Here is a 13,200-nt window from a genome sequence, read left to right as displayed (position 1 = left end):
GATGGAAAGGAATGTGGCATGGAATGGAATGGAACGTGGAATGGAATGGAATGGAATATGGAATGCAAAGGATTGGAATATTTTGGAATGTGGAATGGAATGGAATGGAATGTGGAATGGAAGGGAATGGAATGGAATGGCATGTGGAATGGAATGGCATGGAATATGGAATGGACTCTGGAATGGAATGGAACGGAATGTGGAATTGAACGTGGAATTGAATGGAATGGAACGTGGAATGGAATGGAATGGAATGTGAAATGGAATGTGGAATGGGATGGAATAGAATTGAATGGCATATGGAATTTAGTGGAATGTAAAGTGTAATGGAAAGTAATGTAACGTGAAATGGAATGAGGAATGGAATGGAATAGAATGGAATGAAATGTGGTTTGTAATGGAAGAGAATGCATAATGGAACATGAAATGGAATGGAATGGAATGAGGAATAGAATGTGCAATGGAATCTAGAAAGTAATGGAATGCAACGTGGAATGGAATGAGGAATGTAACATGGAATGGAATGGAATGGAACATGGAATGGAACAGGGAATGAAACGTGGATTGTAACGTGTAATCGGAAGTGGAATGGAAAGTGTTATGAAATCTGGGATGGAAAGTGGAGAGGAATGGAATGGAAGACAAGTTGTTATGGAATGGAAAAGATTCTAGAAAGGAATGGAAAGAAATGTAGAATCGAGTGAAATGGAATGTGTAATGGAATGGTTTGGAACATAATGGAAAGGAATGTGGAATGGAATGGAGTGGAACGTGGAATGCAATGTGGAATGGAATTTGGAATGGAAAGGAATGGACTGTGGAATGGAACGGAAAGGAATGGAATATGAAATGGAATGGAATGGATTGTGGAATGGAATGTTATGAAATAAAATGTGGAATGGAATGGAATTGAGTGGAATGGAATGTGGAATGGAAAGGAATGTGGAATGGAATGAGGAATGGAATGTGGAATGGAATTGAAAGTGGAATGGAATTGAATGGAAAGTGGAAAGGAATTCAGTGGAATGTGGAATGGAATGGAATGTGGAAGAGATTGGAATGGAATGTGGAATGAAAGGTGGAATGAAATGGAATGGAATGTGGAATGGAATGGAATGGAATGGGAAATGGAATCAGTAACGGAATGGAATAGAATGGAATGGAATGTGGAATGTAATGGGATCAAATGTGGAATAGAATGAGGAATGGAGAGGAATGGAATGTGGAATGAAATCTGGAAGGGAATGGAATGGAATGTGGAAGGGAATGGAATGGAACGTGGAATGGAATGTGGAATGGAATGTGGAATGAAATATAATGGAACGTGGAATGGAATGAGGAGTGGAATGTGGAATGGAAAGGAATCGAACGTGGAATGCAATGTGGAAGGGAATGCGAAATGAAATGTAGTGGAAAGTGGAAAGGAATGGAATGGAATGGAATGTGGAATGGAATATGGAATGGATTGGAATGGAATGTAAAATGGAATATTGAATGCAATGGAATGGAATATGCAATGGAATGTCGCATGGAATGGAATATGGAAAGGAGTGGAATGGATTACGGAATGGAAAGGAGAGGAGTGGATTGTGGAATGGAAAGAAATAGAATGGAATATGGAAAGGAATGGAATGGAATGGAAGGGAATACGGAATGGAATGTGGAATGGAATGGAGTGGAATGGAATTTGGAATGGAAAGGAATGGAATGCGGAATGGAATGTGGAATGGAGTGGAATGGAATGTGAAAATGAATGGAGTGGAATGTGGAATGGAATGGATTGGAATGTGAAAAGGAATGGAATGAAATGTGGAATGGAATGGAATGGAATGTGCAATGGAATGGAATGTGGAATGGAATGGAATGGAACGTGGAATGGAAGGTGGAATAGAATGGAATGGATTGGAATATGTAATGGAATGAAATGGAATGCGGAAAAGAATGGAATGGAACGGAATTGAATGTGAAAGAGAATGAAATTGAATGTGGAATGGAATGGAATGGAATGTTGAATGGAACGGAATGGAGTGGAATGTGGAATGGAATGGAACGGAACGTGGAATGGAAGGTGGAATAGAATGGAATGGATTGGAATATGTAATGGAATGAAATGGAATGCGGAAAAGAATGGAATGGAACGGAATTGAATGTGAAAGAGAATGAAATTGAATGTGGAATGGAATGGAATGGAATGTTGAATGGAATGGAATGGAGTGGAATGTGGAATGGAATGGAATGGAACGTGGAATGGAATGTGGTATGGAATGTGGAATGGAATGTGGAATGGAATGTGGAATGCAATGGAATGGAATGGAATGGAATGGAATGTGGAATGGAATGGAATGGAATGGAATGGAATGGAATGGAATGGAATGGAATGTTGAATGGAATGGAATGTGGAATAGAAGGGAATGGGTTGGAATGTGGAACGGAATGGAAAGCAAGTTGGAATGGAATGGAAGGGAACGTGGAATGGAATTGAATGAGGAATGGAATGTGGAATGGAAAGGAATTGAATGGAATGGAAATTGCCATGGAATATGGAATGTAATGGAATGGATTGGAATGGAATATGGAATGCAAAGTAATGGAATGCAATGTGGAATGGAATGCAATGGAAAGGAATGGAATGTGTAATGTAATCAAACGGAAGGTGGAAAGGAATGGAATGAAATGAAATGTGGAATGGAATGGAATTGAATAGAATAAAATGTGGAATGGAATGCAATTTAATGTGGAATGGAACGGAATGGAATTTGATATGGAAAGTGAAAAGGAATTGAATGGAATGAGGAATGGAATGTAGAATGGAATGGAATGTAATTTGGAATGGATTGTGGAATGGAATGTGGAATCGAATGTGTAAAGGAATGAAATGCAATGTGGAATGGAATGTAGAAGGGAATGTGCAATGGAATGGAGTGCAATGTTGAATGGAATGTAAGGGATTGTGCAACGGAATGGAATGGAATGTGGAATGGAATGTGGAATGGAATGGAATGTGGAATGCAACAGAATGTGGAATGGAATGGAATGGAATGTGGAATGGAATTGAATGGAATGAGGACTGGAAAAGAAAGGAATGGAATGGAAAATGGAATGGAATGGAATGGAATAGAATATGGAATGGAATTGAATGGAATGTGGAATGGAATGGCGTGGAATATGGAATGCAACGGATTGGATGGGAATGGAATGGAATGGAATAGAGTGGAAGGGAATGTGGAAGGTAATGTGGAATGGATTGAAAAGGAATGTGGAATGAAATGGAAAGTAATGAAATGTGGAATGGAATGGGATGAAATGTGGAATGGAATGGAATGGAATGTGAAACGGAAAGGAATGGAATGTGGAATGGAATGAAATGCGAAAAGGAATGAAATGGAAAGTGGAAAGGAATGGAATGGAATGTGGAATGGAATGGAATGGAAAGTGGAATGGAATGTAGAATGGAATGGAATCTAACGTGGAATGGATTGTGGAATGGAACGTGGAATGGACCATGGAATGGAATTTGTAATGGATTCGAATGGAATCTAATGGAATGTGGAATTGAATGAAATGGAAAGTCGAAGGGAATGGAATGGAATATGGAATGGAATGTGGAATGAAATGGAATGGAATGTGAAATGGAAAGGAATGGAATGGAACGTAATGTGGAAAGAAATTGAATGGCATGTTAATTGGAATGGAAAGCCAGCTGGAATGGAAAGGAATGGAGTGGAAAGTGGAATGAAAAGGAATGAAATTTGGAATGGAAGGGAGAATGGATTGTGGAATGGAATGTGGAATAGAATGTGGAATGTAATGGAATAGAATGTGGACTGTAATGGAAAGGAATTGGACGTTACGTGAAAAGGAATGGAATGGAATGTGGAATGGAATTCAATGGAATTTGGAATGGAATGGAATGGAATGTAGAATGGAATGGAAAGTAATGTGCAATGGAAAGTTTAATGTAAAGGAATGGAATGGAATGTGGAATGGAATGGAAAGTAATGTGGAATGGAAAGTTTAATGTAAAGGAATGGAATGGAATGTGGAATGGAATGGAAAGTAATGTGGAATGGAAAGTTTCATGTAAAGGAATGGAATGGAATGTGGAATAGAATTGAATAGATAGTAGAATGAAATGGAATGGAATGTGGAATGGAATGGAATGGAAACGAATGGAATGGAATGTGGAATGGAATGCAATGAAATGTGGAATGGAATGCAATTGAATGTGGAATGGAATGAAATGGAATGTGGATTGGAATGGAATGAAATATGGAATGGAATGAAATGTGAAATGGAATGTGGAATTATATGGAACGGAATGTGGACTGGAATGTGGAATGGTATGGAATGGAACGTGGAGTGGAAAGTCGAATGGAACATGGAGTGTAATGTGGAATGGAATGTGTAATGGAATGGAATGGAATGTGTAATGGAATGGAATGGAATGTGGAATGGAATGGAATGGAATGTGGAAAGGAATGGAATGGAATGTGGGATAGAATTTGGAATGAAATGGAATGGAATGGAATGTGAAAAGGAATGTGGAGTGAAATACAATGGAATGAAGAATGGAAAGGAATGGAATTTGGAAAGGAATGCAATGGAATGTAAAGGAATGGAAAGGAATGTGGAATGGAATGGAATGGAATGTTAAATGGAATGGGATGGAATGTGGAATGGAATGGAATGTGGAATGGAATGTGAAATGGAATGGAATGGAATGTGAAATGGAATGGAATGGAATGCAATGTGGAATGGAATGGAATAGAATGTGGAATGGAACGTGGAATGCAACGGGGAATGGAATCGAATGCAAAGTGGAAAGGAATGGAATCAAAGGTGTAATGGAATGTAATAGAATATGGAATGGAATGGTTTCGAATGTGGACTGGAATGTGGAATGGCATAGAATGGAAAATGGAGTGGAATGTCGCATGGAACGTGGAGTGGAATGTGGAATGGAATGTGTAAAGGAATGGAATGGAATGTGGAAAGGAATGGAATGGAATGTGGAATAGAATGTGGAATGAAATGGAACGGAATGGAGTGAGGAATGGAATGTGGAGTGAAATACAATGGAATGAGTAATGGAATGGAATGGAATTTGGAAAGGAAAGTAATGAAATGTAATGGAATAAAAAGGAAAGTGGAATGGAATGGAAAGGAATGTTGAATGGAATGGGATGGAATGTGGAATGGAACGGAATGTGGAATGGAATGTGAAATGAAATGGAAGGGAATGTGAAATGGAATGGAATGGAATGCAATGTGGAATGGAATGGAATAGAATGTGGAATGGAATGTGGAATGCAACACGGAATGGAATGGAATGGAATGCAATGTGGAAAAGAATGGAATCGAAGGTGTAATGGAATGTAAAGGAATATGGAATGGAATGGTATGGAATGGAATGGAATGTGTAATGTAATGTAATGGAATGTTGAATGGAAAGGAATGAAATTTGAAATGGCATGTGGAAAGTAGTGGAATGGGATGTGGAATGAAATGTGGAATGGAATGGATTGGATTGTAAAATGGAATGTGGAATCGAAAGGAATGAAATGCGGAATGGATTGTAGAATGGACTGTGGAATGGAATGGAGTGGAATGGAATGTTGAATGGAATGTGGAATGGAATGGAATGGAATGTGGAATGGCATGGAATGGAATGTGGAATGGAAAACGGAATGGAATGGCATGGAATGGAATGTGGAATGGAATCAAGGGGAACGTGGAGTGGAATGTGGAATGGAATGAGGAATGGAATGAAGTGTAACGTGGAATGGAGTGGAATGTGGACTGTAATGGAATGGAATGTGGAATGGAATGGAATGGAATATGGAAAGGAAAGTGGAATCAAGGCAATGGAATGTGGAATCTTATGTCGAATGGAATGGAATGGAATGTGGAATGGAATGGAATGGAATGGAATGGAATGGAATGTGGAATGGAACGTGGAGTGCAATTGATGTCTAAAGGAATGGAAAGCAATGTGGAATGGAATGTGGAATGGAGTGGAATGTGGAATGGAAGTTGCAATGGAATGGAATGGAATGTGGAATGGAATGGAATGGAACTTGGAAAGGAACGTGGAATGGAACTTGGAATGGAGTGGAATAGAATATGAAATGGAATCAAATGGAACGTGGAATGGAAACTAATGGAACGTGGAATGGAATGGAATGCAATGTGGAATGGAATGTGGAATGGAATGGAATGCAATGGGAAATTGAGTGGAATGGAATGGAATGGAGCGTGAAACAGAATGGAATTGAATTGAATGTGGAATGGAACGGAAAGGAATGGAAAGTGGAATGTAATGGGATGACATGTGGAAAGGAATGAAGTGGATTGTGGAAAAGAATGGAATGGAATGGACAGTTGAAAGGAATGGAATGGAAAGGAAAGAAATGGAATGTGGAATGCAATGGAATGGAAAGTGAATTCAATGTAATGTAAAGTGTGATGGAATGGAATGGAATGTGGAATGGAATGGAATGGAAAGGAATGTGGAATGGAATGGAATGGAATGGAAAGGAATGGAATGTGGAAATGAATGTATGGGAATGTGGAATGGAAAGTGGAATGGAATGGAATGGAATGTGGAATGGAATAGAATGGAATGTGGAATGGAATTGAACGGAATACGGAATGGAAAGGAAAGGAATGGAAAGTGGAATGGAATGTAATGGAATCGAATGTGGAAAGGAATGTAAAGGAATGGAATGGAATGGAATGGAATCGAATGTGGAAAGGAATGTAAAGGAATGGAATGGAATGGAATGGAATGTGGAATGGAATGGAAAGGAATGTGAAATGGAATGGAATGGAATGTGGATTGGAACGGAATGTGAAATGGAATGGAATGGAATGTGGAATGGAACGGAATGGAATGTTAAATGGAATCAAATTGAATGTGCAATGGAATGTGGAATGGAATGGAATGGAATGTGAAATGGAATGGAACGGATTGGAGTGAGAAACGGAATGGAATGGAATGGAAATTGGATCGCAATGGAATGAAATGTGGAATGGAATGTGGAATGGAATGGAATGTGAATTGGAGTGGAATGGAATGGAATGGAATGTGAAATGGAATGGAATGAATTGTGAAATGGAATGGAATGGAATGTGAAATGGAATGGAATGGATTGTGGAATGCAATGGAATGGAATGCGGAATGGAATGGAATGAAATGTGGAATGGAATGGAATGGAAAGGAATGGAATGTGGAAATGAATGTATGGGAATGTGGAATGGAATGTGGAATGGAATGGAATGGAATGTGGAATGGAAAGCAATGGAATGTGGATTGGAATGGAATGGAATGTGGAAAGGAAAGGAATGGAATGTGGAATGGAATTGAATGAAATACGGAAAGGAATGGAAAGGTATGGAATGGAATGGATTCGAATGTGGAAAGGAATGTAAAGGAATGGAATGGAATGGAATGGAATGTGGAATTGAATGGAATCGATTGTGAAATGGAATGAAACGAAATGTGGAATGGAATGTGGAATGGAATGGAATGTGAAGTGGAATGGAAACGATTGGAATGAGAAATGGAATGGAATGTAATGCAAATTGGAATGCAAAGGAATGGAATGGGCAATGCAATGTTGAAAGGAATGGAATGGAATGTGAATTGGAGTGGAATGGAATGGAACGGAATATGAAATGGAATAGAATGAATTGTGAAATGGAATGGAATGGGATGTGAAATGGAATGGAATGGAATGTGGAATGCAATGGAATGGAATGTGGAATGGAATGGAATGGAATGTTGAATGGAATTGAATGGAAGGGAATGTGCAATGGAATGGAATGGAAGGGAATGTGCAATGGAATGGAATGTGGAAATGAATGTATGGGAATGTGGAATGGAATGTGGAATGGAATGGAATGGAATGTGGAATGGAAAGCAATGGAATGTGGAATGGAATGGAATGGAATGTGGAAAGGAAAGGAATGGAATGTGGAATGGAATTGAATGAAATATGGAAAGGAATGGAAAGGTATGGAATGGAATGGAATCGAATGTGGAAAGGAATGTAAAGGAATGGAATGGAATGGAATGGAATGTGGAATTGAATGGAATCGATTGTGAAATGGAATGAAATGGAATGTGGGATGGAATGTGGAATGGAATGGAATTGAATGTGGAATGGAATGTGAAATGGAATGGAAACGATTGGAATGAGAAATGGAATGGAATGGAATGGAAATTGGAATGCAATGGAATGGAATGGGCAATGCAATGTGCAATGGAATGGAATGGAATGTGAATTGGAGTGGAATGGAATGGAACGGAATATGAAATGGAATAGAATGAATTGTGAAATGGAATGGAATGGGATGTGAAATGGAATGGAATGGCATGTGGAATGCCATGGAATGGAATGTGGAATGGAATGGAATGGAATGTGGAATGGAATTGAATGGAAGGGAATGTGCAATGGAATGGAATGGAAAGGAATGGAATGTGGAAATGAATGTATGGGAATGTGGAATGGAATGTGGAATGGAATGGAATGGAATGTGGAATGGAATGGAATGGAATGTGGAATGGAATTGAATGGAATATGGAATGGAATGGAAAGGAATGGAATGGAATGGAATCGAAAGTGGAAAGGAAAGTAAAGGAATGGAATGGAATGGAATGGAATGAGGAATGGAATGGAATGGAATGAGGAATGGAATGGAATGGATTGTGAAATGGAATGAAATGGAATGTGGAATGGAATGTAGAATGGAATGGAATGGAATGTGGAATGGAATGTGAAATGGAATGGAAGAGATTGGAATGAGAAATGGAATGGAATGGAATGGAAATTGGAATGCAAAGTAATGGAATGTGGAATGGAATGTGGAATGGAAAGAAACGTGAATTGGAGTGGAATGGAATGGAACGGAATGTAAAATGGAATGGAATGAATTGTGAAGTGGAACGGAATGGGATGTGAAATGGAATGGAATGGAAGGTGCCATGAAATGGAATGGAAAGTGGAATGGAATGGATGTATAAAGCAATGGAATGCAATGTGGAATGGAATGTGGAATGGAATGGAATGGAATGTGGAATGGAAGGTGGAATGGAATGGAATGGAATGTGGAATGGAATGGAAATGAGTGGAATATGGAATGGTATAGAATGAAATGTGGAATGGAATGTTGAATGGAATGGAATGGAATGGAAGGTGGAATGGAATGTTGAATGGAACGTGGAAAGGAACGTGGAATGGAACGTGGAATGGAATGGAATGGAATGTGAAATGGAATCAAATGGAATGTGGAATGGAATGGAATGGAATGTGGAATGGAATGGAATGGAATGTGGAAAGGAATGTGGAATGGAATGGAACGGAATGTGCAATGGCTTGTGGAGTGGAATGGAATGGAATGTGTAATAAATTTTGGAATGGAATGTGGAATGGAACATGGAATGGAATGGAATGGAATGTGAAATGCAATGGAATGGAACGTTTAATGCAATGTGGAATGGAATGGATTGGATCATGGAATGGAATGTGGAATGTAAGATGGAATGGAATGGAATGCAAGGTGGAATGGAACGTGGAATTGAACGTGTAAAATAATGTGGAATGGAATGTGGAATGGAATGGAATGGAACGTTGAATGGAATGTGGATGGAAAGTGGAAAGGAATGGAATGGAATATGGAATGGTAGGTGGAATGGATCGTGGAATGGAACGTGGAACGGAAAGTGGAATGCAGTGTGGAATAGAATGGAGTGGAATGTGAAATGGAATGGAAAGGAACGTGGAATGGAATGGAATGGAATGTAGAATGGAAGGTGGAATGGAAAGGAATGCAATGTGGAATGGAATGTGGAATGGAATGGAATGGAATGTGGAACAGAATTTGGAAAAGAATGTGAAATGGAAAGCAAAGGAATGTGTAATCAAATGTGGAATGGAATGGAATGTGGAATGGAATGGAATGCAATGTGGAATGGAATGGAATGTGGAATGGAATGTGGAATGGAATGGAATGGAATGCAATGTGGAATGGAATGGAATGAAATGGAATGTGGAATGGAATGAAATGGAATGTGTAATGCAATGGAATGGAATGCGGAATGGAATGGAATGGAATGTGGAGTGGAATGGAATGGAATTGAATGGAATGTTTAATGGAATTGAATGGAATGTGGAATGGAATGGAATGGAATGTAGAATGGAATGCGGAATAAATTGGAATGAAATGTGGAAAGTAATGTGGAATGAAATGGAATGGAATGTTTAATGGAATGGAATGGATTGAGGAAAGGAATGGAATGGAATATGGAATAGAATGTGGAATGGAATGGCATGGTATGGAATGGAATGTGGAGTGGAATGGAATGGAATGTGGAATGGAATGGAATGTGGAATGGAATGTGGAATGGAATTTGGAGTGGAATGGAATGGAATGTGGAATGAAATGTGGAATTGAATGGAATGTGAAATTGAATGGAATGGAATGTGGAATGGAATGTGGAATGGAATATTAGGAAATGTGGAATTGAAGGTGGAATGTATTGCATTGGAATGTGGAATGGAATTTGGAGTGGAATGGGAGGGAATGGAATGGAATATGAAACGGAATGGAATGGAATGTGAAATGGAATGGAATGGAATGTGGAATGGATTGTGGAATGGAATGTGGAATGGAATGGAATGAAATGTGGAATGGAATGTGAAATGGAATGCAAAGGAATGTGGAATGGAATATAATGGAATGTGGAATTGAGTGGAATGGAATGTGGAATGGAATGGAATGGAATGGAATGGAATCGAATCTGGAATGTAATGTGGAATTCAATGTGGAATGGAATGGAAAGTAATGTGGAATGATATGTGGAATGGAATGGAATGGAATGTGGAATGGAAGGGAATGTGCAAAGGAATGGAATGGAATGTGGATTGGAATGTGGAATGAAATGGAAATGTATGTGGAATGGAATGAAGAATGGAATGTGGAATGTAACGGAATGGAATGCGAAATGGAATGTGCAATGGAATCTGAAACACAACTTTGACAGGACTGTGGAACGGAATGAAATGGAACGTGGGAAATAATGCAATGGAATTTAATGCAAAGTGGAATGGAACGTGGAATGGCATGTGGAATGGAATGGAATGCTACGTGGAATGGAATGGAATGGAATGTGGAATGGAAAGTGGAATGTAATGCAATGGAATGTGTAAAGGAATGTGGAATGGAATGTGGAATTCAATGTGAAATGGAAAGCGGTATGGAATGTGGAATGGAAAGAAATGGAAAGTGGAATGCAAAGGAGTGGAAAGTGGAATGGAATGGAATGGAACGTCAAATGGAAAGTGGAATGGAACGTGGAATGGAATGTGGAATGGAACGTGGAATGGAATGTGGAATGGAATGGAATGGAACGTGGAATGGAATGTGGAATGGTATGGAATGGAATGGAATGGAATGTGGAAAGGAAAGGAAGGGAATGTGGAATGGAATGTGGAATGGAATGGAATGGAATGTGGAATAGAAGGGAACGTGGAATGGAATGGAATGGAATTGAATGTGGATTGGAATGGATTGGAATGTGGAATGGAAAGGAATGGAATGCAATGGAATGTGAAATAGAATGCGAAATGGAAGTTGGAATGGAATGCGGAATGGAACGTGGAAGAGAATGAAATGGAACCTGGAATGGAATGGAATGTAACGAGGAATGGTATGAAATGGAATGTGGAATGGAACGTGGAATGGTATTTGAAATGGAAATTGGATTGGAATGTAGAATGGAATGAAATGGAACGTGGAATGCAAAGAAGTGGAACATGGAGTGGAATGGAATGGAATGTCAAATGGAAAGTGGAGTGGAACGTGGAATGGAATGTGGAATGGAATGGAATGGAATGGAATGGAATTTGGAATGGAAAGCAAGGGAATGTGAAATGGAAAGTGGAATGGAATGGAATGGAATGTGGAATGGAAGGGAATGTGGAAAGGAATGGAATGGAATGTGGATTGCAATGTGGAATGAAATGGAAAGGTATGTGGAATGGAATGAAGAATGGAATGTGGAATGTAATGGAATGGAATGTGAAATGGAATGTGCAATGGAATGTGAAACACAACTTTGACAGGATTGTGGAACGAATGAAATGGAACGTGGGAAGTAATGCAATGGAATTTAATGCAAAGTGGAATGGAACGTGGAATGGAATGTGGAATGGAATGGAATGGAATATGGATTGGAATGTGGAATGGAATGGAATGCTATGTGGAATGGAATGGAATGGAATGTGGAATGGAATGTGGAATGGAATGCAATGGAATGTGCAAAGGAATGTGGAATGGAATGTGGAATTCAATGTGAAATGGAAAGCGGTATGGAATGTGGACTGGAAAGAAATGGAAAGTAGAATGCAAAGGAGTGGAAAGTGGAATGGAATGGAATGGAACGTAAAATGGAAAGTGGAAGGGAACGTGGAATGGAATGTGGAATGGAACGTGGAATGGAACGTGGAATGGAATGGAATGGAACATGGAATGGAATGTGGAATGGTATGGAAAGGAATGGAATGGAATGTGGAATGGAATTCAATGGAATGTGGAATGGAAAGTGGAATAGAATGGAATGGAATGTGGAATTGAATGGAAAATGAAATGGAATGGAATGCAATGTGGAATGCAATGGATGGATGGAAAGTGGTATTTAATGGAATGGAATGCAAAGCAATGCAAAATATAATGTGGAATAGAAAGTGGAATAGAATGAAATGGAACATGGAGTGGTATGGAATGGAACGTGGAATGGTGTGGAATGGACTGTGGAACGGAATGTGGAATGGAATGGAATGAAAGGTGGAATGGAATGTGGAAAGTGATGTGGAATGGTACAGAATGGAATGTGAAATTGAATGGAATGCAATATGGAATGCAATGTGGAATTTAATGTAATGTGTAATGGAATGTTGAAAGGAATGTGGAATGAAAGGAATTCATTGTGGAATGGAAAGTGGAACGGAGTGTTGAAAGGAATGTGGAATGGAACGGAATGGAATGTGGAATGGAAGGCGGAATGGAGTGTGAAATAGAATGTGGAATGGAACGGAGTGGAATGTGTAATGGAATGTGGAATGGAGTGGAATGGATTGTGGAATGGAATGCGGAAAGGAATGTGGAATTGAATGGAAAGAAATGTGGAATGGAAAGTGG

Source organism: Pongo pygmaeus, chromosome 16, assembly GCF_028885625.2.
Source record: "Pongo pygmaeus isolate AG05252 chromosome 16, NHGRI_mPonPyg2-v2.0_pri, whole genome shotgun sequence".
Taxonomy (NCBI): Eukaryota; Metazoa; Chordata; class Mammalia; order Primates; family Hominidae; genus Pongo; species Pongo pygmaeus.
The sequence above is the reverse complement of the archived record's forward strand: the minus strand, read 5'-3'. Positions refer to the sequence as shown.